Source organism: Anolis sagrei, chromosome 1 (genome assembly GCF_037176765.1).
Source record: "Anolis sagrei isolate rAnoSag1 chromosome 1, rAnoSag1.mat, whole genome shotgun sequence".
NCBI lineage: Eukaryota > Metazoa > Chordata > Lepidosauria > Squamata > Dactyloidae > Anolis > Anolis sagrei.
Window position 1 is genome coordinate 99,027,406 of NC_090021.1, and position 22,384 is coordinate 99,049,789.

The following is a 22,384-nucleotide window of genomic DNA, read 5'->3' on the forward strand; positions in this document are numbered from 1 at the left end:
GCAGATACTCAGTAAAGCAACAAGGGGGAGAAGTTACAATCATGGCAATAGTATAGTAGTGCAATTGTAACTAAATATCTGTTGGGAATATAAAATAATTCTGGATGAGCACATTTAGGTAACCATTTTGTAATCACAATTGCTACTTGAGCTTGTCACACGGCCGCCAGGATCTTCTCATGTTGTCGGGGGCGGGGAAGAATCCGGTGCCCCACGTCCCGCACTTCCCAGATCCAGGTATGGATGATCCCATAGGGGAAGCATGGACCATGCAACTTCTCCCCATTGCTTCTAATGGCAACATGGTAAGCTTCCCATGTTGCTGCAGTGGCAGCATGCACTGGCTCCACTGTACATCACCCACAGAGCCATGCCGGTGTTGTTTGATGGGAGCCGGTAGGCTCCGTGGGTGATGTAGGGTGAAGCTGACATAATAATAATATTATTATATTTTATTTATATCCTGCTCTATCTCCCCGAGGGACTCAGGGTGTCCCTCCGAAATCCGCCCTTTGTGATGAGGTCATACATTTTAACACATTGTCACTATCAAAACTCCCCCAACTTATTTTAACAGGTATCAGCTACACTGGAGAAAGGAATCAATTTTGCTACCAATCAGTGTATGGGTGATAGGCTACTTGGGGGGGGGGGTAGAGTTAGAAAAAGCTATTTAATTCAATACTGTATACTTAAGTTTATTTATTTATTTATTTATTTATTTTGCTCTATTTGCATCCCACCTTTCTCTACCCCAAAGGGGACTCAAGGCAGCTTTACATATGGAAGCTTTGGACAACAAAAGGTTAGAACACATTTAATTTAAGTTAAAAAATAAAATTAACATTAAATGCACATTAAAACATATAAAACATTGCATTCACTATTAAAATCATGTCACCCTCAATCATATTTGACTAATTAGGTCATGTAATATGTTTCTGTGTGCATGTGCCTTCAAGTTGCTATCAACTTATGATGACTTTCTTAGGAAAGAAATACTCAGTGGTGGCTTTGCCATTTCCTTCATCTGAAACATAGCTCACAGCACCTAGTATTCATTTACAGTCTTCTATCCAAGTTCCTACCAGAGCTGATTAGCTTTCAAGATCAGATGGGATCAGGTGCCTTTAGGGAATATAGATCTATTCATTTTTAATAAAAAGAATTATTATTTAAAATATGCAATCATTTTTTACTATCCTCTCAACCAGCCTTTCCCAGCCTGGGGTCATCCAGATTATTTGGACTACCACTTCTAGAACTCTGAAGTAATAGTCATGCTCTCTGAAAAGTGTACGAAATACTGTTCAGGCAAAGAAAGCCTGCTTGAACTCTTATTATTTTTATGTGACCCTGTGAATAAGTGATTATATTAATAACTAAAAATTTAAGAATTGATAAATAACTTTTATGAGTTCTTCAAGCAGAGGCATATCCTGAGAACAGTGAAGTATGTGTACTTATTAGTTTCTCATGTGAATGATTTCCCATTATCAAGTGGTCATAAGTTAAAACTAAACATTTATGAGATCATAAATATCATCGCATAGCCTATGTGTTCCAAAGATATAAATTCTTGTCATCAAAGGAAATACCATGCAACAGTGTTTGCGGCTTAGTAATAGCATTCAAATCCTTACAATTAGACTTTTGTATATTTTCAATAAATCAAGTAGTTGGTTGTTCTATTAATTAAAATAGCAGTCTTACAGTTAGACTTTTGTATGCTTTAAATAAATCAAATAGCTGACTGTTCTATTAATATCAATGTCAATCTTCATTGGAAATGATATCTCCTTTTCCATTAATTGTAAGGGATGGTGGATAATCCTACAAGAAACAAGATACTCATTAAAACTAAACATCTGTACAGCAAACAAGGTTATTATTGGATTTGATGCCTGCACTTTCAGGGTTTTTGCCATCAGAAAAAGAACAGCGATAAGAATTTATATTGTTATTAGTTTTCCTTGAATTTTACTTAATAATAAAATGGAAGTAAGATCCAGACAGTCATATTTAGAACAGACTCTTGGAAAACAATGGTTTACATTTTACCGCTAGTCCTAATTATAGACAATTCATTGAGCCAATTAGATTTCTGTAAGTGTTGACTTACCATTCAGCAATTGATTCAATGGGTCTGTTCAAGTTTAGACTTCAAATTAGAGTTAGGACAATGATTTAATTCAGTCACAACAAATTTATTTCTAATTCATTTCAATTAATTTCCCCTAAGTCTGACTAAGAGTGCATCTACATATAGAATTAATGCAGTTTGACACCTCTTTTATTACCATAGCTCAATGCTATGAAACCAAGGGAGTTGCAATTTGGCGAGGCATCAACACTGCCAAAGAAAGCTAAAGACCTTGTAAAACTGTTATGAGTATTGAGCCATGGCAGTTAAAGTGATGTTAAACTGCAGATGCACACAAAGGATGGACCTAGGTCTACACATGCAAACATCCATGCATGCTCTTTGAGTTTTCAAGAATGTTAAAATTGGATCCTTTTCTTAATAAAAAGTTAACTTTCAGTGTATCAACAATATTGGGTTATGCACAATTGGCATTGTGTGTCTGAAGCATAGACTTCAGTCAAGTCAGACCATTATTTTCTTCAGAAAAGGGACTGAAGTTTTATGAATTTTGATTTTTTTCAAAAGAAATACTGTCAAAAATCAAATTAGACCAAAAATTGCCCTTTTTTGCAATTTGTGTACTGAAAAATTATTGTTTGCCAGGCAGTAACTAAATGAGATTATATTAATTTGCAAATAAGCAAAGTGGTCGGTCTTCACACCCTAGTGTAAATTCAGTCTCTAGCACAGCTCTTCACATGGTACCATCACACATAGTCTGGGCAAATTCAAAGCATACATATTTGAAAGACAACACATCTCAGCTGAACTACAGGAGCTTAAATGAGTCATGGAAATAGTGACCGATCTATCCTTGGAAATAGTGCTCTGTTCTCTAACCAGTTATTGTTTGACATATAGGTGTCCTTATCAGTCACAACAGTGCCAGCTTCTTGTGATGTAGGAAGAGCAGTCAAGCTACAACTGATCCAATCCATTTTGACGGCTGAGTACAAAGAGTCTGTGGCTACATAATACTCCAAAACAGCCATATATTCCAAGAAGCAGAATATCCCATAACCCTCTTTTCTCATATGTGGGAGTAAAACAGGGAGCAAGCAAGAGTGTCATGCATTGTTGGGAAGTCCAGCATGCACAATATTATAAACAGGTGTCATGTATGAAATCTAATTTAGATTGTTTCTGAATTGTATGGCAAGTAGTTAATAATAATGCAAATGCAATAAGTATTTAGAAATTTTAATTCATGCTGCTGACAAAAGAAAGAGCTGAACATTAAAACATTGATAGCAGTGCACCAGGTTCTCATTTAAGATTATTTTTATTTGTAATTTTAATTTTAATATGATCCTTCATTATCTTAATTTTATGTGTGTAATATGATTGCTACTATGGTTGTTTATAATTTCATGCTTCAAGGTGTCTTATTTACAACATCTTTTATTACCGTGTTGCAGAATATAAGTAAAAATAATCTTTCTGTTTTTTTGCTTAAAGAAGGTAGATTTCCAGGGGGATGCTAAGCAATATTTTTCTGAAAAAGGGGTGGTAATCCAAAGAGGTTTGGGAACCTGGGGACTACAGGATCCGTCCTGAACCAGGTTAAGTGGGTTGCTGACCACAGTTAGATCAAGCAAGTTGATGTTTTAGTTCTATGTTTTTATTTATGCGCTGAGAGTAAGGACGATGATAGCAACATGTGTTTCTTATATATATTTTCTCTACCTAGAATGGCTGGTGACTTCCATGATAGCAGATTGCTCAATGCTTTAGTCCAGATTTTAAAAAACTATCCTAGGTGCTGTCCTTAATGGGTTAGTAGGATTCAGAATCTTGGATATTTCTATCAAAGTTTGGGCTGAAATCCAGAGCTGCTTCCCTGCCACTAACCCCAAAAATGATGCCACCAGCTGAAAGTACAATACATGTTGTATAATTTCCAGATCAGAGAATGGAGATTTCTAAGAAGTGGCCAGGCAGTCAGCATGGCTATAAAAATGGTGGCTAAAGGATTCTGAGGATTATATTTCCAAAAAAAGCCACTTAACAAGATCTAATTAGGATTCACATCAGAAAGGATGGCTGAAACATGTTCCCAAATGCTAACAAATGGGACAATGGATATGGTTTACTAATTTGCCTATAAATATATAATTGTTTCTTTTGAAGAGAATTTCTGAGGGACGCCATGTACATATGAATGGTGTTATTTACATTTTTGCAAAGTTCTCCAGAAATGTTTTGGACTGGGAAAGAGCCAAATTGTATAACAGCATTAAGACTGCAGTGGTTGGAGAGTGTTTTTGTCTTGTATTTTTAAATTAAGCATGAAGAAAATAATGAGCTAGATGGCTTTAGTGAACAACCCTGGTATGTTGATGGGGAATCCTGGCAACAAAAAACAGAACATTTTTTGTTTGCCTTCACAGTATTTACACAGTATTTACTCAGAGATGTATTCCAAATGTTTGAGCAGAACATTACCGCCAGTAATCCTAATGATGATGATGATAAAATGGTATTTACTATTGGCAATGTGGAACTGAGCCAGGTGTGGTTGTAAAAAAAAAAAATAGGACAGGGAAAAAAGAGAAATTGGTCAGTTAATATTTGCCAAATCCTAGGACTTCATAGCATTGAGCCACTGGCAATCAAAGTAGTGTCAAACTGTACAAATTCTACAGTATAAATGCATCCTAAGACTACTCTCTAACCTGGATTCAAATAGCATTGACCAGCACTTCAAACAGCAGTTTTACCCTACTAAACACAATGGGAGTTACTTGTGAGTAAACATGTAAATTTGCAAACATAAATGGGGTCTGTTAAATTTATGGTTTGAGTAAACTATTATGAAAATGAGAGCATTTTGCTTATTTTATCTTGTAGAATCATAGAGTTGGAAGAGACCACATGGGCCATCTAAACCAACCCCCTGCCATGCAGGAAAAGCACAATCAAAGTATCCCAGACAGATGGCCATTCAGTTTCCAAGGAAGGAGCTTCCACCACACTCCGAGGCAGAGAGTTCCACTGTTGAACAGCTCATATGGCCAGGAAGTTCTTCCTAATGTTCAGGTGGAACCTCCTTTCCTGTAATTTGAACCCATTGCTCTGAGTCCTGGTATCAAGGGCAGCAGAAAACAAGCCTGCTCCTTATGAAACCCTTTCACATATTTTACATGGCTATAAATAATAATAAATACTAATAAAAATAAGAACTTTATTTGTATACCGTCCTATCTCCTCGAGGGGACTCAGGGCAGTTTCCAGCATAGGTAAAACATTCGATTACCAACACAAAATCATACAAAATGACAATTATAAAACATAAACATACTACTGTTAAAACAGTCATAACATATTTAAATTTAAAAGCCAGTTCCAGTACTATTCCATCGGGCAAAATTTGACTATCAATAGCCAGAATTTCAGAGTGGACCTAGACAACTATGAGAGGGTTGGGCTAGTGCAACTAAGTAGTCTGGGGCCAGGCGGGTGGGTAAAGTACAGAGCAGGGTCCTAACTGAAGGTCAGGGTAGGACCTGGGGCTATTCATTTCCTGGGCCTGCTGAACAGCTATGAGAGGGCTGGGCAAACAGGAAAGTATAGGGCCGGGAAAGTTGGTAAAGTGCTGAGCAGGGTCTTAACTGATGACCAGGGTAGAGCCTGGAGCTATCATGTCTCCCCTCAACCTTCTCTTCTGCAGGCTAAACATGTCTCGTTCTTTAAGATGATCCTCACAGGGCATGGTCTCCAGACTTTGGATCATTTTAGTTGCCCTCCTCTGGACCCCATCCAGCTTGTCAATATCTTTTTTAAACTGTGGTGCCCTGAACTGGACAAAGTATTCCAGGTGAGGTCTAACCAAAGCAGAATAGAAAGACACTAAGACTTCCGTCGATCTAGACACTATACTCCTTTTGATACAACCTAAAATCCCATTGGCTTTTTAGATGCTGCATCACACTGTTGGCCCATTTCAACTTGTTGCCCACTAAGACTCCAAGATCTTTTTCACATGTACTGTTGTCAAGCCAGGCATCAAGTGTAGTCTCTTACATTTGTCTTTGTTGACATTCATTTTGTTAGTTTTGGCCCAGCTCTCTAATCTGTTAAGGTCATTGTTAAGGTTTGAATTATATATTCAAAGTGTTTTGTATAGGATTGCAAGAAATTTGGATTATGTCTTCATTCTGTCCCAATGATACACAGAATTCCTTGCTTAGACTGGATCTACACTGCCATATAATGCAGTTTGGGACTGCATTATATGATCAGCATAAAATAATGCAGTTTAGGGAACTACATTATAAGAGTCTACACTGACCGTATAATGCAATTCCAAGCTGCATTTTATGGCAGTGCAGATCCAGCCTTTGTAGATAATTCCACTGATAATAATATCAAGCAAAGAGTACTACTGAAGAATCCGTAAAATAAATTAGTTATGTTCTGTAGAATTCACTACAAACAAAAGAAAAGTAGTTGACTTCATTCTTTACCTAAATTTCAACACAATTTAATAGTTTAAAGATATGAAATCTGTCATCACTGAAAGAATAAGAAAAAAGATAGTTTTATCCGTTTTCACCATTTTGAGAGAATTTCCTTCATTTCCTGGGGTCTGAAAGGAAATACTATTCACAGAACATAAACTGTGCCTTTATACCTGAGGCTTGAATATTGTACTCTATCAGTGCAATGGAGGAAGTAGACTGCAATTCATGAAAGCTCAGGCTAGAATAAATCCGTTGGTGTTAAAGGTGCCAAAAGATTATTTCCTCTTCATTTTTTCAAGGTAAAATAAGCCAAATGTAATTTATTCTTGAATTCTGGGAATGTGCTGCCATCTAGTGACATCCCTCCCAAGAAACACATTTAATTAACTGGATGTTTTTAAACAGTCCTTCCCCTGATGATATTTCAGAGTGATATGTATGCAATATCTGAAAATTATGATACTATAATACAATAACCTGAATATCATTTAAACAAACGTTAATAGCATGGTTTTTTTAAAAATGTGAAGCTTTATTGACAGTCAAAAGAAGTTGAATAAAAAACAGTTAGTAGTTGGTATAGTAGAATAGTGCAACCAGGCTTACAGCACTAAAGGAACAAATGCTTTTCATTAGAAGGGATAATAATGTCATTTTATCCCTAGAAGGATTTCTCTAGTCTCTCTGAGGTTAATTATAATCTTCACAGTGGAGGAGAAGGAAGGTAAAAATACATTTTTTTTCTGCACAATGTATTGTTATGAACTGTTTCTATTGAATTCCAAAGGGTTTCAGGTGGGGTGTAGGGGAGAGAAATGGCTTGATTTTGAACAAGCCATTAAAAGCCATTAGAACTGCAAATGACCTGCCCATGATTGGTCAACATAGGTGATCATTCTTGCTTGCAATCATTAATTCTCCTTGTGGTGGGTACAGCTATGGGGACTGTTGTTATTAGTCTTTTCTCACCAAATGTATTACTAAGTAAATACAAAGCAGCTTTTTGTCCAGTATTCTCCAATCAGGTGCCTTCCAGGTTTGCAGTACCACAACTCCCAAACATCTGGATAGTATAGTGAGGGGGACTGAAACATGTTCTAAATTTAACAATGAATAAATTGTTGTTGTTGTTGTTGTTATTTATAAATACTTTATTTATATTCCACCCTGTAACGAGAGATAAGGGTCTTTTATCACATGTGACAGGGGGGGAACCTTTCTTTTCAATCCCACCGCTGCCACCACTGTAAAGAAGATCGTGTATTCTTGTAGGCAGGAGAGACAACACACCATCTCTAATCCCTCCTGTCAGACCCAAAGCACTTCAACACAAGTGTTGTTGTTATAATGTGAGTGTGTAATGGTAGGTTTGCTGCCACCACCCCAAATTACAGTTTGAGGAATTGTCTTGTTGTTGTATTTCAGGTAAAATGTCCCTATACACCAGCTCTTCCTTTTGGCTCCCTTTCTGGTGACTGAACTGTGGAAATGTGGAGGCTTACTGGATCTAACCTTATATGATGAAACAAGGCTGAGGCAGATTAACAGTAAACTAGAGAACAGGTTTATTGAAGTATTTGAAGCAAACAACTGACTACTGAGAGGTACATATGCGTAATTTGTTTCTGAAGCACAAGCTTATTAAGCAAATGGTTTCTTTAGAAGGAGTAACTTTTCCTTAACATGAGCTACTTTCCTCACACTATCCTGTAATATGTAACAGTGTGTTTCTTTGACCAGCTGCCCCTGGCTGCCTTCCAGAGTATCTAGGCTTCCCCTGGACTACTCTGACCTATAGGGAAATAAACCCACTTGTACTCTTTCCTAATACAAGTAAACAAGCCTTCACTTTGACTCCCCTAGTCAAACTATACAGAAGCACTTGCTCTTTAATTATTCCCTAACAGGCTAATTCCTAGCTCACTAAGAAACTCTCTTCTCCCTGTCTGAAATCCTAATCTTTTCTCTGCTAGATAAAATCCTTCTCTCTCCCTTCTTCAGAAATGACAGCCTATTTACACTCTCCTTCAACTCCTCCCCTTGGGGTCTGAACCAATCAGGAGTTAACTGACTCCTCTCCTTACCTCTCTGCCTATACCATCATGTCTGCCATCCTGAGCTGCCTTCCCAACATGGAGGCCAGGTCACTGACTTCCAGGCTGTGGCCTATGAAGAAAAAGTATGAGTTCATTACACACCCTATCTCCACTATACAATTAATGCCATTATACAATTAACAGAGACAGACAGTACATAAACAGAGGTCAAAGCTTCCAATCCTTTTCCATCTCCGGCACCTGGAGGCTGTGCTCAACTCTGTCCACTGGGAGGTGCTGTTGCTCTATCTTCAATGCCAAGAAGCTTTGTTGTCCTTAGACACTCTCCTGATGGAATCACCAGCATGTCCGCATGGGCAATTTTTATTACCTCCCGCCAAAGCGGTACTGTTTTTGAACTGCTAGGTGAGCAGAAATAGCCTTGTAATTTCACCCAGTGAGGAGAAAATGCTTGGAATATTTCAGTATTACGAGCAAGGGTGAAACAAGTAAAAATTTTCATCCTCAGAAAACAGAAACTGCCAGTTTCTATGAGAAAGTTGCCAGAAAGAAAAAGCAATTTTATTATTATATGGCAGCATTTTAAAATAAATGTTTGAAGGTGAAAAAGGGGATGGCAAAAAATACTTTGACTTGGTTGAACAAATATGGAAACTTGGACATCTGTTTTTCAGGAAGAATATCAGATAATTAAATGAAATAGTAGTGACAGGAAACGACAATGGCTATTGTCGACCCAATAGTGAAAACAAATCATAGCTAGCGATATGAGGTACACATAAGAGTTTTAAAAACTCTCCAAAGGAAAACTGTTAGCCTTGTTACAAACGTATGTGACCCAACACTCTTTGCAGGACTGGAAAGTAGCTAATGAAAATCCCTTTTAAAACATGTATTCAAATGAACTCTGCTTTTCTAGTCTTGTTCTCTATACATTAATGGAAAACATGGCTACAGACAGAATAGTCAACCCTCACATACCAGGGTTAATTAAAAAAAACTTAGGGTTTTTTGTTTTTTTTTTAGTTAAGAGTACTTTTTGAATCCATAAGATTTCTAATATATTATGGATGAGAGCACAGTGAGATTTCCTGTCTTCTCCAATCGAAGAAATTTTAATTTTCCCCCAAAAGAATAATCAAGAGTGCCATTTTTGCTTTGATATATAAAAATGCATGGGACATTTTTGCTCCAATACTTCAAGGAGAAATTTCACCATGGCAAAAATCAGTAATTTGTTGGGACTTTCTTCTCCTAATTAAAATTTGGGGAAAATGTTTCCAACTGTTCATGTGGCAATGACACCAAACATTCTGTATAAATTCTGAAAAATAATACTTTTGGGCGCAAAGCTATCTTGCAGTTTCATGAGTCTTAAACATACAGAACAAGTCCTGCTGAGGAAAATCAGCATGGCTTCTGAAAAAGGGAAGAGATGCATTATCATCATTTTTAACATTATTGTTGTGCTGAGAGAAATAGAGCTAACAACAACAACAACAACTTTATTTATACCCCACAACCATCTCCCTGAAGGGACTTGGGGCAGCTAACATGAGGCCCAAATAATTACAATAAAGCAAAGTAAAGTACATTACAAAACAGACAATAACATCAAATAAAAATGCTTAACAATAACATAGTAATGCAAAAAAGATAATAATGACAATAACATAATAAAAAGAAAGTATAAACAAGTATTTAAAAAGTATATAATCCAGTACATACAATTCACATGAATGTGCAAAAGGATTTTGAAATAGTTCCACATCTAAGGAACTAAGGAACTGAGTAAACTGAGATAAGAAGTGATGTTCCTTTGTGCGTAAGCAATATACTAAGGAACAAAATGCAAAATTAAGAGTGAATCAAGAGTTCTACAATGTGGAGCAATCATTGTCCTGCAATTTATTCTGTTCAATTGATTCAACCTTTATCTTGTGCCAGGATAGCTCTAAAGTATCAAGTTTTTTGGAAGGCACTAAATCCCCTAGCAGACTCAAGCTCTTTTGTTCAAAGGGGGATCTTTCTAGTCTGTCGGAATAGACAGTAAAATGTAATAATCATAAAGTGATGAAGCATCTTAACAATTGCTATTGTAGAGCAACTGATTGGAATCAAAATATCTACTATAGTGTACTGCCATAACAGTTCCAAATAGACACATAATATTAAATAAATACAAACCAAATTTTAGTCCAGTTTTCCCCAAGTGGATGCCTTCCAGATTTGCAGTACCACAGCTCCCAAACATCTGGAGGGTGCAGGGAGGGGGGGGATTGAAAGATGTTCTAATCCTGTTCTCAATTTAATTGTGACCAGATTATAGATTTGCTATCAAGTGCATACCTTCTTCTCTTTGTCTTTCATCTGCAATCATGCCAGCTCTCAAGACCAAACTATATGTGATTTAAATTACACAGGCTGATAGGTTTTTCCCTGCTTGTGTTCTCAGGACTCTGGCAAGAATACTTTATGTTTTTGTTCCATTTTGTGGTCTTGATTCAAATCAAGTCTCCCATGATTGAAATTTGAATTGGCAAGAACATCCCATTTTCTCAATTGGGGTATCCCCAACACCCCATGTTGAGGGGGGAAACTGGGGTAGCTGTAAAAAGAAGATAGACTGGTTCCCAGCCCTTAGTTATTTATTTATTTACTGTATTTATATACTGCCTTTCTTACCCCTGGGGGGACTCAAGATGGTTTACAACATACAATTGGCAAAAATTCAATGCCAACGTACAGTACACAAATTACTATATAGAACTATATAAAATCAATTAAAACCATTAAACATAAGACATACATAAAATTTAAACATTCAGACAAGCATAAAATCATCCTAGTATAAACATTCAATTGTACTGTTTTTTCATGAAATTTAAGTCCAACCTGTGTAGATAGATATCTTGCCCTGGCAAGTTGCCTTTCCACTATGTAGAGGTTGTGGTATGGAAGCATTCAAACATACAACCCTAATGTTGCTGACTGGAGATACATAGTCTTCCCATGCCTTTGTCATGGTTTACTTCTGACTGATTGAGCTGACCTCCCAAATAAAGAAATGTGTATATGTATTTTAAATATGTATTTGCATTACTGCTTTTCTATTAGAAATACATCCCTCAAATGATTGGGGGGGGGGAGGTTTTGGTGGGGTTATTTAAACAACACTTTAATAATTTTTAAAACAGAATTAGAGATGAATAATAGGATTTTAATTTTATTTTCCAGGGCTTAATACAATCTATTTTCAGTATTTAGAAAGTTATGTGATGTGTTCAGTTTTTTAATCCTATTTTAATCATTTTTTTCAAGACTCCATCTGTAAATAAATTGTACTCACATTGTTGTGCAAGATGAATCTTTCTCAATATCAGATTTACTGAAATGAATGAAAAATCTCAGTCAAAAAATCTTCTAGACATTATGTTAGGTAGATAATGCACTGTTAGAGAGGTTGGAAAATACTGTTTACTGTTGGAAAATACTGTTCTAATGGACAGGTGGTCACCCAGGCTTAAGTGGGTGGTGACATATAACTGGCGGGACAAGCTAAAGAAGCTGAGTCATGACCATGTGACAGTCAAGATGAGGATTACATCATTCACTTTTGTCCCTGGTTGATGATGAGAAGCAATTGGTATAAAAGAGGTCAGCAAGCATGTATTCTCTCTCTTGCCATGATTCTCTTACTTCTCACTCTACATCTGTTGCTGATATCTGTCATGAGTATATCTCTGTATATGCCATTGACTGACATGACATCAGGAGATCATGATATGTGTATATAGTTGTACATAAAACAACATGTCAAAATTAAAAGCCTCTACTGTGAATTTGGATGAAAATTGAGCCAAAGAATTTTCTTAAACCGTGAGCAGCACAAGGTCAGGCTGTGCAGTAAAACCTCTGCTGACAACTGATAAAGGACACTGCTATGTTTGGATAGATTTTTAAAGCTTGTCTCTAAGACAATCTGTCTGGTGCACAGTGTATTTAGGAAGGGCATGATTGTGAAAGAGAAAACTATAAATCACACACCTATCCCACCATTGGAAAACAGAATGTTGGTGGACAGGAAAAGAGATTTAAAGATGGGCTCAAAGCCAACCTTAAAAACTCTGGCATAGGCACTGAGAACTGGGAAGCCCTGGCCCTTGAGCACTCTAGCTGGAGATCAGCTGTGACCAGCAGTGCTGTAGAATTTAAAGAGGCATGAATGGAGGGTGAAAGAGAGACATGTGCCAAAAGGAAGGTGTGTCAAGCCAACCCTGACCAGGACCGCCTTCCACCTGGAAACCAATGCCCTCACTGCGGGAGAACATGCAGGTCAAGAATAGGGCTCCACAGTTACTTACATACCCATCTCCAGGACACCAGACTTTGAAGACAATCTTACTCATACAACAAGGGATCGCCTAAGTAAGTAGTAAGTACGTAAATAAGTTAAAAAATGCAGCCTATATTTTGTCATGTCAAAGTGTTGCAATGCAATTAGCCTTTCACAGAAACTATTGACAGCATTTGTTGAAGGCATTATGTATGAAAGGAAATAAACCATACATCGTCCTGAAAGAAACCTAACTGTTGAATCAGACGATATTTCTTCACTATCTCCTGAATTGTCTTTGCCAACACAGTTTTGGAACAGAAATAAGAACATGGTTCTTTAAAAGCTTTCAGTTACATTGAGGAGTGGAAAGTACATCTGTTTTGCATCCATTCCTGTTTACATCATATGCACTCAACAATATAGCCACTAAAACCTTCTTAGGGGAAAATATTACATTAATAGCATGTTTTTATTTATTTGGTTCTACTGCTCATTAGGCAGCAGTGACACAAATGGATTTTGTTTGCTTTCTTGAAGTCCATATTTTGTGCTCCACATTAATGAACAGCACCAGAATAGCAGCCATCTGGCTTTTTGAAGTTGTTTAAGAAGCATTACCAAGTCATATTGAACATTATACCAAAAAATAAAGCCATCCTAGAGGGTCTGGATTCCTTTGCTAACATAGACATACATACTGTTTGAAAACAAAAACTCGATCCATATTTGTTTCTCCCTTCCATGTTGCCCAACAAGATATTTTGGTAGCTATTCCATCTGTTCAAATAGCAAGAGATCTTTCATCCTTTCCCCTTTGTCTCAATAGACTTCAATTCAGAAGTGAAAAAAATTTAGGAACTGCTTTTGCCATTTTCAAAATTAGATTAGAAGAAGCAAAATTTATTCCTTAAAAGGAGCAATGCTACTGTGTATTTATTGCATGTAGAAGACATTACTGTATGTTTTCTGGTTTGTTTGTAGAGAGTAATAGGCACTCTTATCTACTCCCAGGTCTCCTTCAGAGGTCCTGCTGCAGTATAATGTTCTTGCCACAATAGGAAAGTCACTGGACACTACTCCGATGCCCTTCTGCTCTCTACCATCTAATAAAAGACTATGTTGTGGAAAAGGCTATGGCATCTTAAAATGTCAGTTTTGGGGATGGAGTTTGGTCATTACGAAAGAGATGTCAGACTGCTGCAACAACCCAAATATTGTGATATGCAGGTGTGAGATGGACTCAAATGTTCATAAGTCACTAGCATGATACATTTTGAAATTAGCCATTTAGTATTAGAGACAAGAAATGAGCATAAGTTGATGAAAAATGGGAGATACTGGAGCCACTTCTACAGTGCCATATAATCCAGATTATCAAATCTGATAATCCACATTATGTGCTTTTAACTGGATTATCTCAGTCTACACTGCCATATAATTCAGTTTAGAGCAGATAATCTGGACTTTATACAGCTGTGTAGAGGGCACATAACAATGCATGAAACAATATTAAGAAACAAAGCTTTGAATTCATTACAATACATCCATGGGTGCAAACAACATTGTGTGTGTGGGGGAGGTTGGGTGTATGTATACACAATACACCCAGATATATACACAAATATATACCCTCACCAGCTCGATTTCCCAAAGTAAATGTGGGATATGCCAACAATTCAGATCATAAAGAGGTTGAATAAATGGCAGTATTATCTTCAATGGATTATATTGTCATGGGATAAAGAAAGGCAGAGTGAATTCAGATAAGCCAGAGTTTCCAATAAGTGTGATTTAAAACAACATGGAACTATAACATTTATATCAAGACACGTTTAGTTCATATTTCTGCTGGTTACTAGAATATTTATTCTATGTTACTGCAATTTTATGGTTTACTAATAGCACTGACATTTAGGAAGACTACAGTTCATGCTATTCTGAGAGCAGAGATTTATACGTTTTCATTATATGCCATCCTCTTGTAGATCTTATAAACAATATGAATTATAATGCTTTGCCTGTGGCCAACATTTCCTGGAAGACAAGGACAAGGTAAATGCAGTGCTCGTCTATCTGATCATTCTGAAATATGAACATATTTTGCCCTAAATCTAAATGATGTATTCTATCAATCTTTTTCTTTAGGTATGATTTAAAATCTAATATTTGTATATGTAAACAGTGAAGGGGAAGTTTACGGGGGGGGGGGGGAAGAGAAAGAGAAATCCACCTTCTAAAAAGCAGGGAGTTGCCATCGTTGTTGATAGTATACATTGTGCGACTCCTCATATACTGTATTTGTTGTGATAGAGTCTGCTGGCAGTGATAGTAGCACTAGTTGTATTAGGAAAGGCAGGAAAACAACTCGCAAGCAAGACTATGATGAAGAGCAACAAAGGAAAAGAATCCGGGAAATACTTAGTGAGCTAACAGATGAGGATTCTTTTGAAGGTTTTGATGCAAATGATATGGATGATGGGATATCAGATTCTGGGTCTGATGGGATGGATTGGACAAAGGTTCAAGAGATTTGAGATATTTGTGCTGAACCCACAAGCAATGGCACGTTTGAAGGTTGGAGTAGTGAAGACATTGATGGTTCTTGGGGAGCTTCAGGATTAGACCAGAGATGGACTACTTGGAGGAGTGGTGGAAAAGGCACAGCTGGGGATGGGTTGGGCCAAACTAGGGGTGACTCCAGTTTGGATGAAGAGCTGCAACAAGATGCAGCTGGGACAAGGGTGTTGGCTGAATCAAGTTCTGACGAGGACTTGTAGATAAAATGGGTGTGTTTGCAATTGTAACCTTGCAATTGGCAAGGAGTCTTGTTGGGCGCTTTCTGGATCTTTGTGTTTACAGAAGACAGGTTTGGAAGAAGACTTTGGGATGTAAGTTATGCTCTGGGTTTAAGCAGCAGAGGGGGCTGGAACTGTGTGGGTTTTTGCTGGACTGCACTGTTTTGATGTTTGCATTAGCTGCCATATTGCCCCGCTGCTTTGGCTCCTTGTGTTTATCCATCGGATTGGGATCTGACCTGGCAGCTGTTTGTTCCCCTTTGGACTGGACCGGACTGGACTTCAACCATTGTTGTTACTCTCTCTCCTCCACATCTGCGGCTGAGCTTCTGGAGCTGGCGTTATCAACCTTCCTGCATTCCTGCATACCAGCCTTGGAGTCAGCGTGCTGTTCCTTCTGTGTTTGAGGCTTGGGTTTCACTTTACAACCCTTGAAAGGCTGCCACTCATTAGTGTGGCTACGAACTTAATTCTACTGTTTATTTTGCTTCTGCTGTTTGACGGAACAAGTTTTGAGCTGCATTTAAGCATTTTGAGTTTAATCCGAGTTATATCTCTGGTTAATCCAGGTTATATTCTGTTTGGGGTTTTGTGAGTTCTTTTGCCTGTTTGGGCTTTTTCACACTGAAAACTAAGTGGTTTTTTGCCCCGTGGTTTTGTTTTGGGCTGTTTTGTGTTTGTTTGAACAATAAACTATACTTCTTTAATTGGCTGGTATCTGACCTTGACAGTATTACTTATTGAATGATTACTCACTTAGAAACAAACTTTGCAAAGACTTGTCAGTTTCTATATATATATATAGAGAGAGAGAGAGAGAGAGAGAGAGTCTGGCTTTTATTCAGATGACATTTTAATATTGGAAAGATGTATGTGTGGTGTTTAAAGGGATGAGAGTTAGTCAGGCTTTGTGTTGCACTTTTTCCTTTGCATGCAGATGCTCCCAGTTTCAATCCCTGACATCTTCAAATGGGAATGGCGAAATTTGTGCCTGACACTTTCTGAGAGCCAATGCTTTCTATAAACATATACTATACTGGGCTGAATAAGACACCGTATCAGGAAGCTTTTGCTCTTTGTCCAAGCCACTTGCACCACAGGAACCAGGAAATAGTTGCCCCACAATGAGAATTTAACTATAAATTATTTCAATTTGAGAAGCATTTAAAAAGTGTTCATTCTAAAAAAATATTGACACTGTAGAAATCATTAGTGTTATAACATTTCATTTTCAGGCAGTAAGGTCCCAGTTTACTGATATGAGCCAATGCACAAGTAGTTTTTATACTCCTTTATATTTCACCAATTTGAAAAACCCATGTCCCAAAGCTAGTTCCTAAGAGAACAATAATAGAATAGAATGATTAGTCTCTACATCCCAAAATGTCTGTATAGGAAGAGTACGAGATTTAAGGCCTTGCCATTGTTAACACAATTTGAAGCACTGCAGCAAGAAACATAGTTGTGTCTGAATGAAACTTTGTGGGCCTCCTAGCTTTATCTAGCCAGCAAGGATAAGTAATAGCCACTTCTACATCAGCTTCCTAGATTCATGTCAGAAGTGAAGCTATAAAGAGACAGAGGAAGTGAGCAAAATGAAGACAATATTACTTCAAATGAAAATTTCCTTCATTCCTCAGATTGCAGGGAGAGAGAGTGTATGTGTGCTTTCAAGTCACCGGTTGACTTATGGAAACCTCATGAATTACATAGTGTTTTCTTAAGCAAAGAAAACGCAAGAGTTGGTTTTGCCTGTTCCTTCCTCTGAAATGTATCCTACCTGCTTGGTAGTCCAAGACCAACTATGACTAACCAGGGTTGACCATGCTTACGTTCTAAGATCAGACAGGATCTAGTGCCTTTGGTATATTTAGTCCTTGAGGAGAATAAGACTTTCAAAGTCAATCACACTTAGAACTCTTACACATCCGCTGGAACTCTTTCAGCTCTTTTCCTTTGAACACCTAAACTGAAGTGAATTTTAGATTTATGCAGAACTGAAGGAAATTGATATGGGGCAGAATTCTTGTTGGGGACGCAATGCTCTTATTTTGCTGCCTCCTAAAAAATGACATCCTAGCTCCAATTACTGGATCAGCTGATGTACTACTCTATACTTTTGAACACCTGCTCACCAAAGAAGCAAGCTAGGAAGAGGTTAACCAGTGTTATGGGGATCATCTGCACCAACCATATAATGCAGTTTGAAGCTAGCTTCAAATTGCAGGGGTGTGTGTGTGTTTTGTGTGTGTGTGTTTGTGTGCCAGAAGCGACTTGAGAAACTCTAAGTCACTTCTGATGTGAGAGAATTGGCCGCCTACAAGAACATTGTCTAGGGGATGCCCAAATGATTGATGTTTTACCATCCTGGGGAGGCTTCTCTCATGTTCTCACATGAGAAACTAGAACTCGATAGGCGGGCGCTTACCCCACTCCCCGGATTCAAACCACCAACCTTTCAGTTGACCAGTCCTGCTGGCACAAGGGTTTAACCCATTGTGCTATCGGGGCTCCCAAATTGTAGTGCCTAGATAATATGTGCCGCCAAAGTGCAGTGAAGCATGCTTTAAGGAGGCAAAATGAATGTAAAACACAACACGTGGTAGAATCAATGTGAGTGCAGCACCATCCTTAAAAATGGCACTATATACTTGGCAAAGCCTTAATTCAGAAACAAGTAATGGAAGTCCTTTCTGTGGAGCTCTGTAGCAAATTGGATTTGCTGTTTACCTATCTGTAGTGTTTTTTGTAGTTACCAAAATCTAAGGGGGACTTGATATTTGCTGGAAGGTATGGGCCTTTTTGAAGAAAATGTGCTGTTGCACATTGTAAAACACTGAACACAGTGAGCAGATTTAAAATGCCAGAGGGCATTCCTGGGCAACAGGTGGTCAACTTACCTGCTGGGATAGGCAATTGCTAACTGTCACTTTTCCTTTTTTTTTTCTTCCACTTGTTCGTGTCCAGAGTGCATGTGCACATCTCAGAGATAAAATTGAGGTGGGGAGGGGAACATTTTCCATTGCTATCAAGCCATACGTACTGCAGTTTTGACACCAGTTTGAAGCAACCTTCCATGATTAATATAACCAACATTTTGGCCTCAAACCTGTACTAGAAATTTCAATCTAATAACACACACAGTGAAGCTGGTTTCTTATAAACTGGTTTAGAACTGACCTAAGTGATCAGTGTAGATGACCACATGTTATCTGTTAAACTATGATAATATTTAGGGGATTTAAATGTTAATATTATTTTATTTTTTTCAATGTTGGCAAGGCATAGTGGATTGAGTGTTGAACTACAACTCTGGAGATTAGGAACCTTATCCCACCTTAATTTTCTTCGCGTTATTACCATCTTCGTATACTGCCAAAATGTGGTGTTCCATTCAGGTCATCCCATGATGCACAGCCACTTCCAGTGGCTGCCTGTGGAAATCTGTCTTGCCAGTGTGCAAAGATAGAGAAAGAACTCCATTTTCAGGAGTCGGGTGTTCTCCGACTCTTGGTAGAAGAAAGCGACGGGAAGTGGAGGACAGCCGGGGAAATGTTGTGGGATAGCTGGCCATCCCCAAAGACAGATCTTGCCAGGGTTGATCATTATGCTTAAAGGATGCTCCCTCCCCCTCCCAACACACACACACACACACCATTTTCTCCTGACTGTGAGATAGGGTTCCAGGTTTTGAACCCCCACTCAGCCATGAAAACCCACTGGGTGATCCTGGAAAAGCTCCAGAAAACCCTGTGATAGGTTCACCTTAGGGTCATAGTAAGTCAAAAGTGGGCTATGACTCTGGAGACCAGGCTTCAAGTTACCATTCTGGTATGGAAAAATCTCCTGGGTGACCTTGGATGATTTCACACACTCTCAATCCCAGGAAACCCATTGATAGATTCACTTTAGGATTGCCGTAAGACAGAAATAACTTGAGGGCACATTGCAACAGGAAAGGCCAGCAAATGCTGAGGGACAGGACAGAGGGATGCTACCACTGTATATTATATAATTATTTGCTGCCACCAATTTATTATTAAGATTTCTTTTGCTGCCACCATTTATTGATCCATAGGTCACCTCCTTGCTAGGTTGCTCAAGAAGGCACACAAACCCTTCAGGTGCAATAAAACAAAAATATGGTGTTTATTTTATTCTTGACCAGTAAAGATGCATAATTGTTTCAATAAACTGTCAGGCTTTATTTCTACAGAGAATGGTTTTATAGAATGGGGTTCTTAAAAACAATGTTCCACATACAGGAATACAAACAGGTTGTTGTTTTAAACCTTTTGAATCCTCTTTCCACACCAGCACTCTGAAACTATAGAGGCTCACTAATACTTCTTACTCCTTCTCCCTGAAGGCTTTAATTACTTCCCTCAAAGAGGTATCTTTCTAATAACAGTTCCCAAACTCTCATTTTCTTCCTTCCCCCTCAAATCTCCTAAACATGATGACAATGCCAACAACAATGACAGTAAATTGCAAACCCCATGATTACATGCGGTAGTGTATGACAATTAAAGCAGCATCATAGCATCATAGCTGTCAAAGGGCTCCAATGCAAGGTTTTCTCTTCTAATAATTGGAGGTAAAAACCTCCCTGCTAGTCAGCCTGAGGTGGAAGGACCATGCCTTAAGACCTACAAACTGCATCTGACAAACATTTGATGCACCCTGTCACAAGCATGCTATATCTAACTAAGACGTATTCAGGAATGTACGTAATAGTCCATTGGCCTTGTTTGTAAATGCAAACATTTAATAAAGGCACACTTGAAAGCCCTCTCACTCTCTACATTGCAATTAAAAAGCAAGCTTTTCAGACAAGCCAAAGCTACATTGTTTTCAATCATTTGGCATGAAGTGCTTTGAAATTTTCTAGGATTACCTAGTGGCTGGTGTAACCATGGAAACTAAAGCACAGAGCTAACATACTCTGGAGAAAGAGGTTCTCCTTCTAATAAACCTTGTCACTATTGCTTTTCCCTTCTGCTGTTGTTTTACCGTTTTCATTTCACACCTCAAAGGTAAGATGTCTGCAGCAGCCATTGCCTTTTGAACCTTCGCTGCATTCTAACTATCTATTAGCTCTGTTGAGTTGTGACGGCTAACACCCACCACTTTCCTGAAATGTCTCTGCATTCTCATTATTCAGGGTAAGTCCCATGTACCCCTCCACTCTCACTTTCTACAGTGGCAGCATTTTACACCAGGACTCATAATGTGGCTACTGTCACTGAACTATACACTGAAACAAATGTTTGTTTCATTCTGAGAAATTGGTACCCTAAGTGATAGAGGTCATTCCTCTGTCCTAAAGGCAAATCAATAATCCCTTCCCTTCGTTGTCTCTCTTATTCTCTAAAGGATGGGACTCAGATGTTGTTGGACTGCTACTCCCATCAGCCCTGGCCACAAGCAATCTGACAACATTGGGATGGCTGCATGATTCCTATCCGATATATTTGAAACTTTCTATGTGGTGTTTTATTAATTTTGTGCTTTGTTTTGTATTTTAAAATGGCATGGGGAGGGCTTTCATTTGGTCAGATTACCCTCACAGGCATGTTTAGTGAGGGCACATGCTCCATAGCTTCTTCCAGACTGTCTAGCTCAACATTTCTAAACCTGGAGGTCAGAACCCCTGGGAATGTTGTGAGGGGGGTGACAGAGGGGTTGCCAAAAATAATAAAAAACACAGTATTTTCTGTTGGTCATAGGGGTTCTGTGTGGGAAGTTTGGCCCAATTCTGTCATTGGTGGGGTTCAGGGGCTCTTTGATTGTAAGTGAACTATAAATCCCAGCAACGACAACTCCCAAACGTCTATTTTCCCTGAACTGTTCCAGTGTTCACATTTGGGCATATTGAGTATTCATGCTAAGTTTGATCTAGATCCGTCATTGCTTGAATCCACAGTGCTCTCTGGATATAGGTGAACTACAACTCCTAAACTCAAGGTCAATGCCCACCAAACCGTGCTAGTATTTTCTCTTGGTCATAGCAGTTCTGTGTGCCAAATGTGGTTCAATTCCATTGTTGGTGTTCAGAATGCTCCTTGATTGTAGGTTAACTGTAAATCCCAGCAACTACAACTCTCAAATGACAAATTCAACCCACCCACCCCCCCCCCCCTCAAACCCCACCAGCAGTCAAATTTGGGTGTATGGGGTATTTGTGCTAAATTTGGTCCAGTGAATGAAAGTAACACCCCGGATATCAAATATTTACATTACAACTCATAACAGTAGCAAAATTACAGTTATGAAGTAGCAACGAAAATAATTTTATGGTTGGGAGTCGGCACAACATGAGGAACTGTATTAAGTGGCCGTGGTATTAGGAAGGTAGAGAACCACTGGTCTAGCTGGACACACACACACACCGTTCTCTCTCCACCTGTAAATGAAGACCTTTTAATTCAGATAGGAAGTTTGAGATTATGCTTCAATCATGAAAACCCAGGGGATAAACCTGGCTAAGCCGCACATACTTAGCTTTAGAAAACCCCATTATTGGTTTGTCTTAGGGTCACCATAAGTCAGAAATGACTTAAAGACACAAAACAACAGTGAAC